The sequence below is a fragment of the Dendrobates tinctorius genome, unplaced genomic scaffold, assembly GCF_039654945.1.
Source record: "Dendrobates tinctorius isolate UK_male_01 unplaced genomic scaffold, ASM3965494v1 ptg000173l, whole genome shotgun sequence".
Taxonomy (NCBI): domain Eukaryota; kingdom Metazoa; phylum Chordata; class Amphibia; order Anura; family Dendrobatidae; genus Dendrobates; species Dendrobates tinctorius.
The window spans coordinates 3,678,385-3,697,072 of NW_027361840.1; the positions used below are offsets into that span (position 1 = coordinate 3,678,385).

An 18,688-nucleotide genomic window follows, 5' to 3' on the forward strand; every position below is an offset into this window, starting at 1 on the left:
GTGGAAGTGGAGAAGAGCCCTGTTCTAGAGTAAGCCCCCACCTTAAATATACGTCCCTCAAAGCACGTGGTCTCTATATATGGAGTTGACATTTACCCTGAGCTACTTAGAAAAATAACCTATGTAGTGTCAGCAGACGGCAATGTTCAGTACGGAACTGAGTGTAATAAGAAATATAAACACATATCCAATTATTACTCTTTAGCAGTGGCACTGACCACATCCTCTGCCCCCTAATGATGTCCCGTGTGAGTGCCCCAAAATGCACTGGGATTCTCAAACAAATGTCATTTCGAAGTAAAAAAAAAAAAAACCCCAAGAAGACAGGAGGTCAGAGGAAAGAGGGAAAGGTGAAATATATTAGAAAAGGGATTAGATTATGAATTAACTTTAGTATGAAAGTCTCCTCCTTTGGGTTCGGATCACCCTAAATTCTGCATAATATTAATTTAATCTCCTAGTCCTTTCTTTGAAGCAAGGTCACTTCAGTACTGAGCTCAGCATACTCCACAATGATATATGCCATGTGGAAAGAAAGTGAAGATAACAGAAAATATAAATTGTTAAAAAATTATTCTTTATTGAATATATTAAAAAATGAGAAAATTAAAAAGACAGGGTAACAGGCCTCCAAAAAAGAGGGGGACAAGCTGCGGCAAAGAAAGTAAACACGGACATGAAGGAGCAATAAATAACCCTATAGGTAGGTATAAATACAAAAAGGTTCTTACATGCAAATTAGTCACTACAAGGTTCAGCATGCCTCAGCAGATGACAATAATCACCATTGTTTATTACTACTGAGTATCTGCAAAAGGAGCAGCATTGCCCATGTGACTGTTAGAGAGCTGGGTATAATGTAGGGTTAATGGGGAGGAATGCACCATGGAGCCGCACAGAGTCACAGGTTTATAATGGATGTGCTCATGTATAAAGCAAAGGACTGATGGTTAGTGCCGGATAGTAAGACGTGGGCCGGGTTAGGTGCAGCATCCACCAGTGAAAGGTAATTGCCGCAGGATATCTCCCCCCGCCTGACAAGCGCCGTTTCGCTAAGTAGCTTCTTCCAGGGGCGTGGAGATAAGGAGGTGACAGAGGAATATTTATGCCGAGGTGCTAGATACCGGGAAGGAGTGTGGAGGAGCTTCCATTGGTCTGTTGTAGCGCACGTCAGGAAGTCCCGCCTCCTTTTGCTAAGGGGACTTCCGCAGATGCGCTCTGTGGCGCGCAGGTGACGCACACTGCGTGTCACTGTTCAGAGCCCTTCCGGTGGTCAGTAGGAGGATACAGGGCTAACGTGTGCGCATTAGACACTGGGAATAGAAATATAAACTCGACTGGACTTGTAGGAAGAGACCGGACACAAAAATATGTAAATGAGAGAAGTGAACTGAGGCGGAGTGAAGCTGGCGGTGTGTGTGGATGACGAGGAATGGACCCGCGTGTGTACGTGAAGGACCTGTTAGGGGCGAGTTATGAATAGAAGAGGCATATTACTATACCAAAAAGGGAAATGAGCATAAATGACCTGCATGAGGTGAATGTGAAGGAGACCTAACGAGTGTGAACACAAAGCTGTGTATACATAAAACATTACATGCTGGACACAAGGCAAGGATAACATATAAATATTAATAATATGATATATGTACACACGTATATACATGATACATACCGAAGGAAAAGCATAAACTACGCAAAAGACATGGGGCTGAAAATACACATTTAAATATAAAAAAAAAAAAATAGGGAACATGTGCAATGAATGAAAAAAAAGTGAGAAAAGTGTCCATATTTTTTCTTCCACAATCAGTTATTATTTTCATCTTCTTTATCACTCTGTCCCGGATCATGATCTTCTCCTGAAATGATGGCTTTTAGAAGAGTAGGTGAAAGGTGTCATCAGGAGGCAACACAGAAACCGAGCACCTTGGGATGAAATAAAGAATTAAAATGAGTAAGACCACAATTTTTTTGGATAAAGCAAAAGAAAAAGTGGGAAGGAAAAAACCTAAAAATGCATAAAAGACATAAAAAGACACCTTAAAAAGCTCCATACCCAGAAATGCTATATTTTATTGGGTAATAAGAAGGAATTAAAACCAAAGTTCTCATTAAGGCCATATGGGGTGATGGTGCCTGACCGGTAGATCCACTTTCTAGCTGGGCCAGGGATTTGCCCAGATCACCGCCACATATTCCCAAACTAATTTGATCAATACCCTTAAAGACAAGATTTTTGGGATTCGAATTGTGGTAACTTTTAAAGTGGCGGGGCAAAGTTTTCAGGAGAGAATAATCATCTATTGACTTGGCTTTCTCAATATCCCGAATGTGTTCTCTTACCCGGATTTTTCGCTCCCGAGTGGTTAGACCGATGTAAATTAAATTACAGGAGCAGGTGGCGTGATATATAACACCTTGGGATGCGCAGGTGAGTTGTTTCCTAATTTCAACATTTTTTGATCCATCAGCATTAGAGAAGGAATGTGATTTTTTTCATAGTAACACAGGCTTTGCAAAGGCCACACAGGAAGAAGCCTTTTGATAATGGTCGTTTGAGGCTTGGCGGGTGGGGGTCATAGTGACTATGAACTAGAATGTCTCCCAAATTACGGCTTCTTCTGGCTACGACAGAAGGACCAGAGGGAAGAATTTTGCGCAAATCTGGATCTGTTAGTAAAATATTCCAATGTTTTTGTAATAGTGTTTTGATTTCCTCCCACTGATTGTTGAAAGTGGAGATGAATCTCACTTGATTATCATTTTTATTGAAATCTTTTGAGGCTGAGTAGAGTAAATGTTCCCTCGACGCTTGTTTTGCCCGCCTGTATCCGTCTTTAATGCTTCTTTTACTATAACCACGGTTTAGGAATCTTTTTGTAAGATCCACGGCTTGGTCTTCAAAATCTGACGGTTTGGAGCAGATACGTTTGGCTCTTAGGAATTGACCGGTTGGTATACCCCTGACTGTTGCAGGTGGGTGGGATGATGTGGCATGTAGCAGGGAATTGGTGGCTGTGGGTTTCCCACATAAATTTGTATTAATCATCCGATCAACAGACACTCCCAGTTTAAGGTCCAGGAAATCCAATTCTCTGCCAAATTTATATAGTAATTTGATGTTAAGACTGTTTTCATTTAATTTGCTCATTAAGGTATGGAGGGTGTCAGCTATTTCGTCCCATATAAATCATACATCATCGATGTACCTCAACCACCCTTGTACATTATGTATTCCAGGAATCAAATCACTTTAGAAAATGTCCCTTTCCCATGCCCCTAAGAATAGGTTAGCATATGATGGGGCACAGGAAGCCTCCATTGCAGTGCCTTGTGTTTGTAGATAAATTTGTTTATCAAATGTAAAAACATTATGATTGAGCACAAAATCAAGGAGGCATAAAATCAATTCAATCATGTCCAATTCAATGTTGCTATTTCTAAGAAACCAGGACACAGCTTTAATGCCATCCTCGTGCCTGATGGAGGTATACAATGCCTCAACATCAGCAGTTACCATTATCATGTGTTCTTCGAGGTATACATGGTTTAGTTTTTGTAAGGCTGTTTTTGTGTCCTGGATGTTAGATGGAAGTGTGCCTACCAAGGGCTTTAGGTAATGGTCAATAAAATTTGCAACGATCTCACAGAGGCTACCATTTCCAGATATGATGGGTCTTCCGGGAGGGTTCACCGGGTCTTTGTGTAATTTGGTAAGCACATATAGTGTCAGTAGTTTTGGACGAAGATTGCGTATAGTCTCAACCATGTTTTTGGGTATAATACCTGATTCAAAGGCTTTCTCCACAATGGAGAGAAGTTCAGCTTGATATTTTGAAAGAGGATTATACGGAAGTTTTCTATAGCATAGGGGGGGCTGTTATGATTGAGTCACCATAGGAGGCAAAAATAGAAATGCTAGCTAAGTCCAGAAAACCAGAGAAGTTGGCAGCTATCGGATTGCAGACCCCTGAACCTATCAACACAACTAGCAGTAGCCGTGGGGGGCTCCTACGATGCCCTAGGCCCCTCGATCACAGCCGGAGGACTACATAGCCTAAAGACAGAAAGGGAAATCTAAACTGCCCCAGAGCAGACCCCAAAGTAAAAGGAAGCCCCCCACATATAATGACGGTGAAGCAAGAAGAAAGAACAAAACACAGACAGAAAGATAGACTGAGCAAAGATGGGGCCCACGCTAGCTTAGATAGGAAAGGACAGGAAGGCTGCTGTCTGCAATCCATGAAAACCCCTATGAAAATAAGAGCCAACAAACTGACAGTAAAAAAGGCCCTGAAGACGCTAGGCTTCAAAAAAGCTATGTCAGTACTCAGGAATATTCTGAAGACAGAGCAACAGGCAAAAGGAGATTCAGCTCACCCCAGCAGGGAATGGCAGAATCCAGAAAAGCAAGGAAAACAAAACACTAATGCAAAAAGGCAAAGCAGAAATCTTAGCTTTAGATGAGCAGGAATCAGACTGGTTTCCAAGAAGTTCACAGAGAAATCACCCGCAGGCCAGAAGGGCGTCGGCAGCCTTATATCCAGTCATTAACTCCACTCAGCCAGTCATCATCATCAGCCCCAGGTGTTTGACAATCAGGCTCACTACCTTTCTTCACCACAAGAGGGAGTTCCTCGGGCCTCAGTAGTGAAGGGGAGAATGAACTCACAACAGGGGCGTTAAGTAGTTTGTGTGCTTGTTTTTCATATAGTACTGTAGGCCATATAACTACATTGCCCCTTTGTCTGCCGGCTTAAATACTACATTTTGTAGCGATTGTAGATTGATGAGAGCCTGTTTTTATTCCCTATTCAAGTTGGAAGACCATGAAGGTTTTGGCTGAAGGGCTTCTATTTCCGTAGTAAGGACCTTAGTAAAAAATTTCAACAGCCGAACATGTGCCCATTGGAGGAAATTTTTTAGATTTGTTAAAGATCTCATGTGGAAAATTACCTTAAACTCGGTGTTTTCCTGTAATAAATCTTCCAAGTTCCTTAGGGCTTCTTCTTCCTCTTTTGTACCCGTGATTTCCCCAAGGCAGTTTTTGTGGTGGATGTTTTTTTAAGAATGAGCTTCCTGGTGAATAGGTGTAGATCCCTCACCGTCGTGAATGTGTCTAAGCGACATGAAGGTGAGAAAGTCAGACCCTTCCCCAGGAGATCAACCTGAACATCAGTTAATATATGTTCAGAAAGATTGATTACCTTAAATTGGTTGCCTTGTATATGATGACTTGATCTTGTAACTATATCTGGAAGTCTTTTGTCATTCCGTGGTGTAGGTCTTATGCTGGATGTCTCACTATGGATGGTTTCACCATCGCTTATGTGTTGTTGTCTGACACTGAGGGTGCTGAACTCTCAGAAGGACTTTTATAGCGAGTGGATCTTGAGTTGTCTTTTCCTCCATTACCGTTGTTGGGCTGCTTGGTTTTTTTATTTTGCCAGCGATATATTTTATTGGTGTCATAATCATTAAGATCCCTTTGGAATTTCTTAATTTTATTCTGACACACTTCGTTCTCCCATTTGTCAGCATCCTTATTGATGTCAACCAAAATATTGTCAAAATTTTCTACTAGTATGTCTTTTAGTATGATGAGCTTGAGAAATTCAATGTCATCATCGATAATTTTTAAAGATGCTGTATTCTTATCGATGACAATTTGGATAAATTCCAAAGAGCATGTTGTTGCTGCTGAAATCCAACGTTTGATTAAGACATCATCCTCCAATTCAAATGATGGGTATAGTTGTACCCGTAACCCACGTGGTATAATTTGACGGTCCATATAGTTCTCTAGAGCTGATCTTTCCGATCCTCTCAAGATCTCCTTCTCTACTCCCCCCTTATCACTTCTTCCCACAACCGCATACAAGACTTCTCCCGTGCTTCCCCCATACTCTGGAACTCCTTGGCGCAACACATCAGACCCTCACCATCAACGGAAACCTTCAAGAAGAACCTGAAGACCCACCTGATCCCACAAGCCTACAGCCTGCAATGATCCTCGGTCTACTGAACCACCGCACGACCTGCTCTACCCTCTCCTACCGTATCCTCACCCATCCCTGTAGACTGTGAGCCCTCGCGGGCAGGGTCCTCTCTCTTTATGTACTTGTGTGTCCCTTGTCCTACACATGTTTATTGTACTTGTCTATGTAACGGGGACTTCCAAGCTGGGGTACCTCTTTCAGTACCACCCCGTATTTTCGGAGGTCCGCTCTGCGTTGGCTGGAGTCTGAATGAATGACGCTGGCTGGAATTCCTCTGAGTGCATGGGCGCATATAAAAGATCACTACTTCTCCATGTATTTCCAGTCTGACAACACTTTACTCACAGGACACAGAATATATCACACAGATACAGAGGGCCGGCCAATAGACAAGCGTCAGGCCAGACATGCATTACAAAAGCCGCAGGTGGCCGGAGCCTGCGGATGTTTACTGTGGGAATTACAAACGTGGGGGGAGGGCGGACACTGCTGATACATTAGGGACATGCATCTCCCATGGAACCTATTATATATACATATAACTGCACAACATATTCTGGGTGCTGAGTGGTTCTGTAACACGTAACACAGCTCCCCTTTTCAGCGACGCGATCGGCATACACAGTCTGATCCTCAACGGATCGGTTTGGGGATGACCGAAGTTTATGGGGTTGGTACAAGTTCCTTTTGTCGACTTAGTCCATCGGCGTTACCATTTTGTTTGCCGGGTCTGTAGTGGATGGTGAAGTCCAGAGGTTGTAGGGCTAAACTCCACCGCAGCAATCTGGCGTTGTCTCCAGAGACCCAATTAAGCCAGACTGGGGGATTATGGTCCGTTAGGAGGGAAAACTGTCGTCCATACAAATATGGTTGCAACTTCTTGAGTTCCCATACTACCGCCAAGCACTCCTTCTCGATGGCCGCATAGCTTACTTCACGGGGCAGTAGTTTCCGACTCAGGTAAGCTACCGGGTGTTCTTGGCCGTCCGGCCCGACTTGGCTCAGTACTGCTCCCAATCCAAACATAGAAACGTCTGTATGAACAAGGAAACGTGTAGTTGGATCGGGTGCGGCCAATACAGGGGTATTGGGGAGGGCGTCCTTTAGTTGGCGGAAGGCTTCCTCACACTCTGAGGTCCAGGTTACCTGGCGGGGTTGGTTCTTATGGGTCAGATCAGTGAGGGGCTTGGCTACGCTGCTGTAATTGGGAACAAATTTCCTGTAATACCCCGCTGTCCCTAGAAACGCCATGACCTGGGTTTTAGTGCGTGGGATTGGCCATTTGGCTATGGCCTCAATCTTGGCTGGTTCTGGTCGCTGTTTCCCACTTCCCACCCAATGCCCTAAATACTGAACCTCTGCTTTGCCCACGTGACACTTGTTTGGGCTCAGGGTGATTCTGGCCTGGTGGATCCTGTCCAATACTGTTTCTAGGTGATTTAGATGCTCTTCCCATGTCGCACTGTAGATGGTGATGTCGTCCAGGTAGGCACAAGCATAGTCCTGGAGACCATCCAGAAGCCGGTCAGCCAGCCTTTGGAAGGTCGCCGAGGCATTCTTCATCCCGAATGGCATAACTCGAAACTGGAATAAGCCGAACGGGGTGACAAATGCCGACTTGGGAATAGCGTCAGGACTAAGGGGAATCTGCCAGTAGCCTTTGCATAGATCGATGGTGGTCAAATACTTTGCCCCCGCCAGCCGGTCTAACAACTCATTCACACGCGGCATGGGGTATGCATCCGTCACTGTTTTCTCATTGAGCTTACGATAGTCTACATAAAACCGTGTAGTCCCATCCTTCTTGGGCACTAACACTACGGGGGATGCCCAGGGACTATCTGACTCTTCAATGACCCCTAAACGCAACATCTCTTGTATCTCTTGTCGCATCCCCTCTCGTCCCCTTAGGAATGCGGAAGGGGTTTTGTCGCAGGGAGGGTCTGATCCTGGGTCTCAACCTTGTGTTGTGCCAGGCGAGTGTACCCCGGTCTCTCTGAAAACATCCTCTGTCGCAGCCTCAACAACGCCTCCTCCTGCTGTCTCTCCCGGGGGCCTAGGTCTTCACCCAAGTGTACCTGGTCCCATGTTTTAGACGGAGTCCTTTCCCCTAAGACATCCGGCAAGGAAAGTCTGGCTAAATCCTCTGCTTCAGGTGCACACATGATCACTACCTCTTCAGGGCGCTCCCGGTAGGGCTTCAGCATATTCACATGGAACATGCGGATAACCCTGGGGTCGTCACAATCGGCGACATTATAGGTTGTGTCGGCTATTTTCCCCACTACCTGGTAGGGCCCCTGCCATGCAGCTTGAAACTTATTCTTCTTAGTGGGCTCTAACACCATGACCTTCTGTCTTATTTCCATGGTGCGCTCTCTGGCCCTCCGATCGTACCATATGCGATGGCGCCGCTGGGTCGCCTGCAGGTTCTCACGTACAACCTGGGTCAGCTCCTGTAGGCGGTCCCAGAATTCCAGCACATAGGATACAATAGGTACCCCTTCTATGAGGCCCTCCCCTTCCCAGTGTTCCAGCACTAAGTCTAGGGGTCCCCTTACCCGTCTCCCGTATACCAGCTCGAACGGGGAGAACCCCGTGGATTCTTGGGGCACCTCCCGATAGGCAAACAGGAGGTGTGGCAAGAATTTCTCCCAGTCCCTGTAGGTCCTGGTAAAAGTCCCAATGAGCTGTTTTATTGTCCCGTTAAAGCGTTCGCACAACCCATTGGTTTGCGGGTGGTACGGGGCGCTTCTAATGGACTTTACGCCGCACAGCTTCCACCGTTGGTTGGTCACCTCTGCTGTAAACTGGGTACCCTGGTTCGAGATAATCTCCCGGGGAAATCCAACCCGTGAGAAAACCTGGAGCAGGGCGGCCGCCACCGTCTCTGCCAGTATGTTAGGTAACGCAACCACCTCTGGATACCGTGTGGCATAATCTACCACTGTCAATATATACTTTTTCCCGGACGGACTGGGTTTGGCTAACGGCCCTATCAAATCGACCGCTACTCGGCTAAATGGTTCCTCCACAATGGGGAGGGGGCGTAATTTGGCCCTGCGTCGATCCCCCCTCTTGCCAATGCACTGGCAACTGTCACAGGTCTGGCAGTACTGACGAACATCATAGGTTACCCCCAGCCAAAAGAAGTTTTGTGTCAGATGATGCATGGTACGACTGACGCCGAAGTGCCCGGCCAAGGGTATATCATGAGAGATTCGCAGTAACTCCTGCCTATACTTCTTGGGAACTACCAGCTGTCGTTTTATAGTGGGGCTCGTCCCTGTGTGGTGCTGCTCTGTGATCCGGTAGAGGAGTCCCTGCTTCCATACAAACTGTTCCCCTTCCAGTACCCCGCTCCCCTCCTGTGCCTTCCCACGATATCCCTCTAATGAAGGATCCTCAAGTAACTCCCTCTTAAATTCATCTGGGGTGGCCCAAGAAATGTGTCTGGCTATGGGAATACGTGTAGGGCTGGAATGTCTTACCTGGGCCTCCTCTGAGTGTGATTCCTCCTCCGCAGCTCGAGCTTGTCTCCGGGTGGTCACAGGATATGTCTCAGCCAGAGGGGCCACTGAGAATGCAGACAACATGGGCCCCAAGTCGTTTCCCAGCAAGACGACTGCAGGCAAATCCTCCATCAAGCCGACCTCAACAAGGCCATCCCCGACTCCCCAGTTCAGGTGAATCCTGGCAGTGGGTAGTCGATGTATGGCTCCCCCTGCTACACGGACTGCCACTGTCCGGTCCGTCTTCTCTTGGTCCCGGACGAGATGAGGCTTCACAAGGGTCAAAGTTGCCCCGGAATCTCTTAGTCACTGCATACGTTTCCCATTAACCCACACGACCTGTCGATGCTGTTGTCGATTATCTGCCCGGGGACTACTTCATGCAGCACTTCCTCCATCTCTTCCACCCCTTGGTTAGTCGTAGCCCCCAATGCCGGGTCAGCTTCGCCTTGGTAACAGCAGCCTGGCTGAAGGTAGCTGTTCCTGCCTTTGGCCACTGGGTATGCTGAGTCCGGTTGGGGCATTGTCTTTGCAGGTGGCCCAGCTGATGGCAAGTGTGGCATCGCGCCCCAGGGGGACTGTGGTAGGCCGGGTTTCTAGCTGATCCCCCTACAATCTTCGGTGGTTTCGGGCCCTCCAGGTCCATGGGCGGGCCCCTAGTGACCACCTTTGATCCGGAGAACTGCGGCCTCCTGGCATCATGATGTTCATCAGCCAGACGAGCGGCTTCCTCAAGAGTCGTTGGCCGCCGGTCCTGAAGCCATTCCTGTGTCTCGGGGTTTAGTCCATTAAAGAATCGTTCTAACAGGAAGAGCTGGAGGACGTCCTCCTTAGTGGTTGCTTGGCTCCCTTGTACCCACTGTAGCAGTGACCGCCGTAATTTACAGGCCCATTCAGCGTGGGTATCGGTTACGCGTTTTATAAGTCCGCGGAACTTTTGGCGATAGGCCTCTGGTGTCAGCGCATACCGGGCCAAGATCACTTCTTTGATCTGCTCATAGTCCATACAGTCCTCATCGGGTACCGTGCGATAGGCGTCCGCTGCTTGGCCTGTCAGCTTGCTGGCCAGAATCTGAACCCGTTCCTCCGGCTTTACTTGATGAAGGGCACACTGCCGCTCAAAGTCCTGCAGAAAGCCATCAATGTCTTCCTCTGCCTCCCCCAACTGTCGGAAGGCATTATACTGGATCATTTTGTGGCTTACTGTTGAAGGTACCTGGTTGAAGGCCAGAGCTCCCCCTACTTGCTGACTCTCCTCTCTCCGCTCTGCCATCTCCATCTTGGCCAGCTCCACTTTGGTCCGCTCTGCCATCTCCATCTTGGCTAGCTCTATCCTGGTCCGCTCGGCCATCTTTTCCTTCAGATCAGTACGCACATCAGCCATCACCTCTCGTATGATCTCTACTGCAAGGTTTGGGCCATAGAACGCCAGTCTGCTCTTTACCTCCCTCTGGAATTCGGTCTCCTCCACGTTCACATTGGGGGGCACTGCACTGTCGTGTTCCATGATGGCTGCTATCAAATCCGCTTTTGTTTTGTTGCTGGCGATCAACCCTCGGGCTTCCACCAGATCTTTTAATGTAGTCCTCTTTAACTTCTGGTAGTTATTTTCCATTCATTCCTTTCCTCCTGTAGAAGGGGTATCAAATCCCACTGCTGCCACCAGTGTAACGGGGTCTTCCAAGCTGGGGTACCTCTTTCAGTACCACCCCGTATTTTCGGAGGTCCGCTCTGCGTTGGCTGGAGTCTGAATGAATGACTCTGGCTGGAATTCCTTGGTTACATGGGCACATATAAAAGATCACTGCTTCTCCACGTATTTCCAGTCTGACATCACTTTACTCACAGGACACAGAATACATCACACAGATACAGAGGTCCGGCCAATAGAAAAGCGGCAGGCCAGACATGCATTACAAAAGCCGCAGGTGGCCGGAGCCTGTGGATGTTTACTGTGGGAATTACAAAGGTGGGGGGAGGGTGGACACTGCTGATACATTAGGGACATGCATCTCACATGGAACCTATTATATATACACTCACTGGCCACTTTATTAGGTACACCATGCTAGTAAGGGGTTGGACCCCCTTTTGCCTTCAGAACTGCCTCAATTCTTCGTGGCAGAGATTCAACAAGGTGCTGGAAGCATTCCTCAGAGATTTTGGACCATATTGACATGATGGCATCACACAGTTGGCGCAGATTTGTCGGCTGCACATCCCTGATGCGAATCTCCCGTTCCACCACATCCCAAAGATGCTCTATTGGATTGAGATCTGGTGACTGAGGAGGCCATTTGAGTACAGTAAACTCATTGTCATGTTCAAGAAACCAATCTGAGATGATTTGAGCTTTATGACATGGCGCATTATCCTGCTGAAAGTAGCCATCAGATGTTGGGTACATTGTGGTCATAAAGGGATGGACATGGTCAGCAACAATACTCAGGTAGGCTGTGGCGTTGCAACGATGCTCAATTGGTACCAAGGGGCCCAAAGAGTGCCCAGAAAAAATTCCCCACACCATGACACCACCACCACCAGCCTGAACCGTTGATACAAGGCAGGATGGATCCATGCTTTCATGTTGTTTACGCCAAATTCTGACCCTACCATCCGAATGTCGCAGCAGAAATCGAGACTCATCAGACCAGGCAACGTTTTTCCAATCTTCTACTGTCCAATTTCGATGAGCTTGTGCAAATTGTAGCCTCAGTTTCCTGTTCTTAGCTGAGAGGAGTGGTACCCAGTGTGGTCTTCTGCTGCTGTAGCCCATCTGCCTCAAAGTTCGACGCACTGTGCGTTCAGAGATGCTCTTCTGCCTACCTTGGTTGTAACGGGTGGCAATTTGAGTCACTGTTGCCTTTCTATCAGCTCGAACCAGTCTGCCCATTCTCCTCTGACCTCTGGCATCAACATGGCATTTCCGGCCACAGAACTGCCGCTCACTGGATTTTTTTTCTTTTTCGGACCATTCTCTGTAAACCCTAGAGATGGTTGTGCGTGAAAATCCCAGTAGATCAGCAGTTTCTGAAATTCTCAGACCAGCCCTTCTGGCACCAACAATCATGCCATGTTCAAAGGCACTCAAATCACCTTTCTTCCCCATACTGATGCTCGGTTTGAACTGCAGGAGATTGTCTTGACCATGTCTACATGCCTAAATGCACTGAGTTGCCGCCATGTGATTGGCTGATTAGAAATTAAGTCTTAACACACAGTTGGACAGGTGTACCTAATAAAGTGGCCAGTGAGTGTACATATAACTGCACAACATTTTCTGGGGGCTGAGTGGTTCTGTAACATGTAACAGTCTATATTTCCCCTTTTTACATGTAAAGCGCTATGGAATAAATGGCGCTATATAAATGCATAATAATAATAATATTCCACCATAATCTTGTTTTTTTTTATACAGGGCATTCCTGTATTGTCTAATTAAGTCCTTATTCATAGCTGTTGTGTTCTGGGTAGCATTGGAGCCCCCCTGTCTGAATAGGTCAGAAGCCTTACTTTGCCAGGATTTTTCCCTGGCTTTTATATCCATTATATAATAGGTGCGGACAATCTGTTTGCAAAACACAGAAATGTTAATAAATCTCATAGTCCTTTCTTTTAGGCAAAGTCACTTCAGTACTGAGCTCAGCATACTCCACAATGATATATGCCATGTGGAAAGAAAGTGAAGATAACAGAAAATATAAATTGTTAAAAAATTATTCTTTATTGAATATATTAAAAAATGAGAACATTAATAAGACAGGGTAACAGGCCTCCAAAAAAGAGGGGGACAAGCTGCGGCAAAGAAAGTAAACACGGACATGAAGGAACAATAAATAACCCTATAGGTAGGTATAAATACAAAAAGGTTCTTACATGCAAATTAGTCACTACAAGGTTCAGCATGCCTCAGCAGATGACAACCGATTAATTAGGACCTTGGTTTGGGACATTCCCCCAGGGTCAATACGTTGTTCCTTCAGTCTCAACTTGGTGAGTGCATCGGCTTTGCATTTCTATTTGGGACATTTTTAATATTGCACTTAGATCCTGCGCGGTGCTGTCCCTATTACATCCCCTATCCTCAGGGTACTATATGAAGAATGTATATCTTCAGATTGTGTTTTTTATATAAGCACTTTAATTACCATCTGGTTACTCTGTGCAGCTCCTTTGTGTATTCCTTTTCCAAACAGTTTTATTAACATGTTATATCAGAGCATACATAAATGCAATATCATGAGGCATTCATGACACATGAAAGAAAAAACCACAACCAGACTATAAATAATAATAAGAAGAACTCCTGGAAACCTTTCCAGCCAGCGAGACCATTTCCTTATAAAGGAAGGAAGACAGCCATTCAGCAACGCCAATTTTTGCTCACATGACTTATGTAAAGTCAGCTTTGCAATGATATTCAGTGAAGAGGGCACTCGAGTGGATTTCCAATAAAACGCAATTTCATTTTTAGAAACCAAAAGTAAATGAATAACCAATTTCCTAACAGAAGGATTCAAACGACTTGCATCCAACGAGAGCAGGGCGAACTGAGGAGCCAGTGAAAAATCTGATTGATTTAAAATATGAGAAATAAGAGAGGAGACGTCGTCCCAAAAATGCCGAAGACGTGGACCAAGCCAAAATAAATGGGAAAGGCTACCATGATGCCCGCAATCCCTCCAACAGAGAGGGGAGGGTTGATAAAAGCTAGACGAGATGGCGAGTAGTACCATCTCGATATGATTTTAAAGTAGGACTCATGGAGAGCCATAGACATGGCAGCAGAATAGGTTAGAGACATGGTCAGTTCCCAAACATCTGGGGTAACAGAAAGATTCAAAACCGATTCCCATTTTTGCATATATGGGGATTTTATAAATGCAGAATCGTTGTTGAACCACTGGTAGATATAACGAGTGGACCAAAAAATGTTATGGCCTGAGTTACATAAAATATTGACCGCTGGCTCCAATAGCGGAGGGCAGCGAGTCACCGGTGGAGACAAAAATTCTTTCAACATAGTAAAGGGTAGAAAAGCAGAGGAGGGAACCCCAAACCTACTCTTAAGATGAGAAAAAGATACAAATTTATCACCATCAAAGATGTCATTTAATTTAGAAATCCCCCAGTCAGCCCAAGTAGAATGCAAATCGAATGAATAAACAGAGGCCAGAAAAGAGAGAGGAAGCCTCAACAGGAGCTGAATCCTAGAAAAACCACTCTTAAATGTAAAAAACCTCCTCCAAGCCACAATAGCAGCCATAAAAACTGGATGATGAGACTGAGATCAATGCTTAGATGTCAATAGATTCAAAATAAGAACAAGGAGGGGAGTTTTTATTAAAATGAAATTCCAAGTCCGCCCATGAAGGTATATGGCCGGTGGACCACCAACATGGACTTTGCTTAATAAGATTAGAGTAATAGTAAGCTGAGATGTTCGGCAGTCCCAGACCTCCACCTAACGCATGTGTGTATAACTGATTGGAAGCAATGCGGGGCTTTTTATTTCCCCAAATAAATAAATTAAGGCATGTCTGCAGACTAGTTAAATAAGAAGTGGAAACAAGCAGGGGAAGGGATCTGAACACATAGAGGATTTTGGGAAGCAATATTGATTTGGCTACTAGACATTTTCCCCACCAGGATAATTCTTTGTCCGTGTAAAAATTAAGGCCTTTAGGAATGGAGGCGATTAGGGAATCTAGTGGAAATCAGAGATCCAAGGTTTCTAGAAAACCGCAGACCTAAATAAACAATTTCCCTCTCCGCCCAACCCCAAGAAGAGACAGCCTTTACACTCCTGATTTGAGCAGTGCTGAGGTTAAATTGGAAAATTTTGGATTTGGACTCATTAATCTTAAAATAGGAAAGGGGGGAAAATTTTTGAAGAAGGGATTGTAAGTGTGGAATAGAGGAGCAGGGATTAGTGAGGCGGGAGGACATCATCAGCATATAGACTGATCTTAAACGCCTGACCATCTGTTCGAACACCCTCTATGGAGGAACGATCTCTGATTAATTGGGCTAGCGGTTCTATTGCAAGGGCAAAAAGCAATGGGGAGAGGGGACAACCCTGCCGGGTGCCATTGGCAATGGGGAGGAAAAGTGATTGTTAATGTAAATCTTTGCTTGAGGGTCAGAATATAAGACCATCATTTTGATGATAAAGTCTAAATTAAATCCAAATTTTAGTAGGGAGCATCAGAGAAAGGTCCAATTCAAGCGATCAAACGCTTTTTCTGCATCTAATGGAATTAGAGCAGAAGGAAGTTTTTGGGAATTGTCTAACTTTATAATATTTATCAGCCGTCTGGTCCCTTCAATGGACTGCCGGTGTTTGATAAAGCCAATCTGGTCTGTGGAAATTAATTTAGGCAGAATAAGATTAAGACGATTAGCTAAAACTTTAGAATAAGTTTTGAGGTCAGTATTTACCGTATTTTTCGGATTGTAAGACGCACTTTTGTTTCCCCAAAATTGTGGGGAAAATGGGGGTGCGTCTTACAATCGTATAGTGAAAAAAATCGGGGGAAAAAAATTACTTTTGCGGTGGCAGTGACTGTTGCGGTGGCAGTGGCGGCAGCGGTAGCGATGGCGGCGGCTGCTGAGCAGCCTGGTACAAGGCAGGGTCTCCGGTGGGGCAATGCAGCAGGCCTGGAGCTGGGGGTATCGCTGCGGTTAACCGGCGGTGCGCGGGCGGCATAGTGCAGGGCGGCGCCATGACACTTCTGGGAACAGGCTGTGAGTTTCCGGTTTCCAATGAGATACCGGTATCACAGCCTGTGTCTGCAGGACTACAAGAAAATGGCCGCCGAACCGGCACATGCACAGATGGAGCTCAGTCACCGCAGTTGTGACAGCAGGAACAGGAGGCTCCGCTGCACACGGAGACCTAAAGCAGAGGAGGGAGAGAAGCATGTTTCTCCTCCTCCTCGTTTGCAGGGATAGATATTGATTGGTGGAGGGAACTGTTGCTGAGCTGCCTCCACCAATCAGGTATCTATCCCTGCAAAATGTATAGTAGCAATTTCCTTTACCACAGTGCACACATTATTCCGAGATCCTTGGGAGAGGTGAGGCAGTGCACACATTGAAGGGAAGTACAACCCCCATCATCCTTCAGAATACCATATACTCTATCAATGGGGGTATTCTGATGGATGATGGGGGTTGTAGCCATATTAGGGATAGTGCCCAAAGTGTTTACTGCAACTGTGACTACCACCTCCCTCATCTTTCAGAATACACCCATGTATACAGTCCATGCGTGTATTCCTATTGATGAGGGGGGTGGTAGTCATATATGGTACTACACACACCACACACTGTACTGTGAGTCACAGATCCCCATAACAGTGCGTGATCCACAGATCCCCCATAATAGTGCGTCATCCCCAGATCTCCCATAACAGTGTGTCATCCACAGATCCCCCATAACAGTGCATCACCACAGATCCCCCATAACAGTGCTCCGTACACCTCGTACACACGTGGCTCCTCTCCGTACACCTCGTACACACACGGCTCCGCTCCGTACACCTCGTACACACACGGCTCCGCTCCGTACACCTCGTACACACACGGCCCGCCCGCTCCGTACACCTCGTACACACACACGGCTCCGCTCCGTACACCTCGTACACACACGGCTCCGCTCCGCACACCTCGTACACACACGGCTCCGATCCGTACACCTCGTACACACGGCTTCACTCCGTACACCTCGTACACACACGGCTCCGCTCCGTACACCTCGTACACACACGGCTCCGCTCCGTACACCTCGTACACACACGGCTCCGCTCCGTACACCTCGTACACACACGGCTCCGCTCCGTACACCTCGTACACACACGGCTCCGATCCGTACACCTCGTACACACACGGCTCCGATCCGTACACCTCGTACACACACGGCTCCGATCCGTACACCTCATACACGCGCGGCTCCGCTCCGTACACCTCGTACACACACGGCTCCGCTCCGTACACCTCGTACACACACGGCTCCGCTCCGTACACCTCGTACACACACGGCTCCGCTCCGTACACCTCGTACACACACGGCTCCGCTCCGTACACCTCGTACACACACGGCTCTGCTACATCTATCCTGTAAACCCCTCCTGACCCCACACATACTTACCTCACCCAGGACCATGACAACCAGCACAGTCGAGTCCTGCAGATACCAAGAGGCAGGGCTGTGCGCACAGGACCTGTGATGAGGTCACAGGAGGGGCGGAGTCAGCGGGGTCACATGATCAGGGGTCTGGACAATGGCTCCTGATCATATGATCCCTGACTCCTCCCTTCTTGTGACCTCATCAAAGGTCCTGTGTACAGAGAAGAGATCAGGCAAGCGACGCTGTGAGTGGCTGCGGGGGGCGGGGGAGGTCTCATGCTAGGGCGAGAATGGAGTGCCAGTGGCTGCATCAGCTGGCAAGCGGCCTGGTATATTACCAATCCGGGCCTGGGACCACCCCCCAGTCGGTATACGTACCTTCATGTGCGAAGACTGTGCTGGGCTGTGTGGGACTGTGCTGGCCTGTGTGGGGACTGTGCTGGCCTGTGTGGGGACTGTGCTGGCCTGTGCAGGGACTGTGCCGGGCTGTGCGGGGGCTGTGCGGTGATTGTGCCGGGCTGTGCGGGGATTGTGCCGGGCTGTGCTGGGATTGTGCCGCGTCTGTGCGAGGACTGTGGGGGCTGTGCGGGGACTGTGCCGGGCTGTGCGTGGATTGTGCTGCGCTGTGCGGGGACTGTGCTGGGCTGTGTGGGACTGTGCTGGGCTGTGTGGGACTGTGCTGGGCTGTGTGGGACTGTGCTGGGCTGTGTGGGACTGTGCTGGGCTGTGTGGGACTGTGCTGGGCTGTGCGGTACTGTGCGGGTACTGTGCTGGGCTGTGCGGGGACTGTGCTGGCCTGTGCGGGGACTGTGCTGGCCTGTGTGGGGACTGTGCTGGCCTGTGTGGGGACTGTGCTGGCCTGTGTGGGGACTGTGCTGGCCTGTGTGGGGACTGTGCTGGTCTGTGCGGGGACTGTGCTGGCCTGTGCCGGGCTGTGCGGGGATTGTGCCGGGCTGTGCGGGGATTGTGCCGGGCTGTGCGGGGATTGTGCCGGGCTGTGCGGGGACTGTGCTGGCCTGTGCGGGGACTGTGCTGGCCTGTGC

At 47.6% G+C, this 18,688-nt stretch overlaps 1 long non-coding RNA gene across 6 annotated transcripts in view; it reads right to left on the reverse strand.

Annotated features, from left to right (window-relative positions):
• Positions 1-556: 556 nt before the first annotated feature.
• Positions 557-18,688, reverse strand: part of LOC141053973 (uncharacterized) — a 165,403-nt gene continuing 147,271 nt past the window's right edge. For all 6 annotated transcript variants that reach the window (XR_012221303.1, XR_012221305.1, XR_012221301.1 and 3 more), the window contains one exon: positions 557-1,929. This is a non-coding gene — a long non-coding RNA (uncharacterized lncRNA). The remainder of the gene's footprint in view (positions 1,930-18,688) is intronic.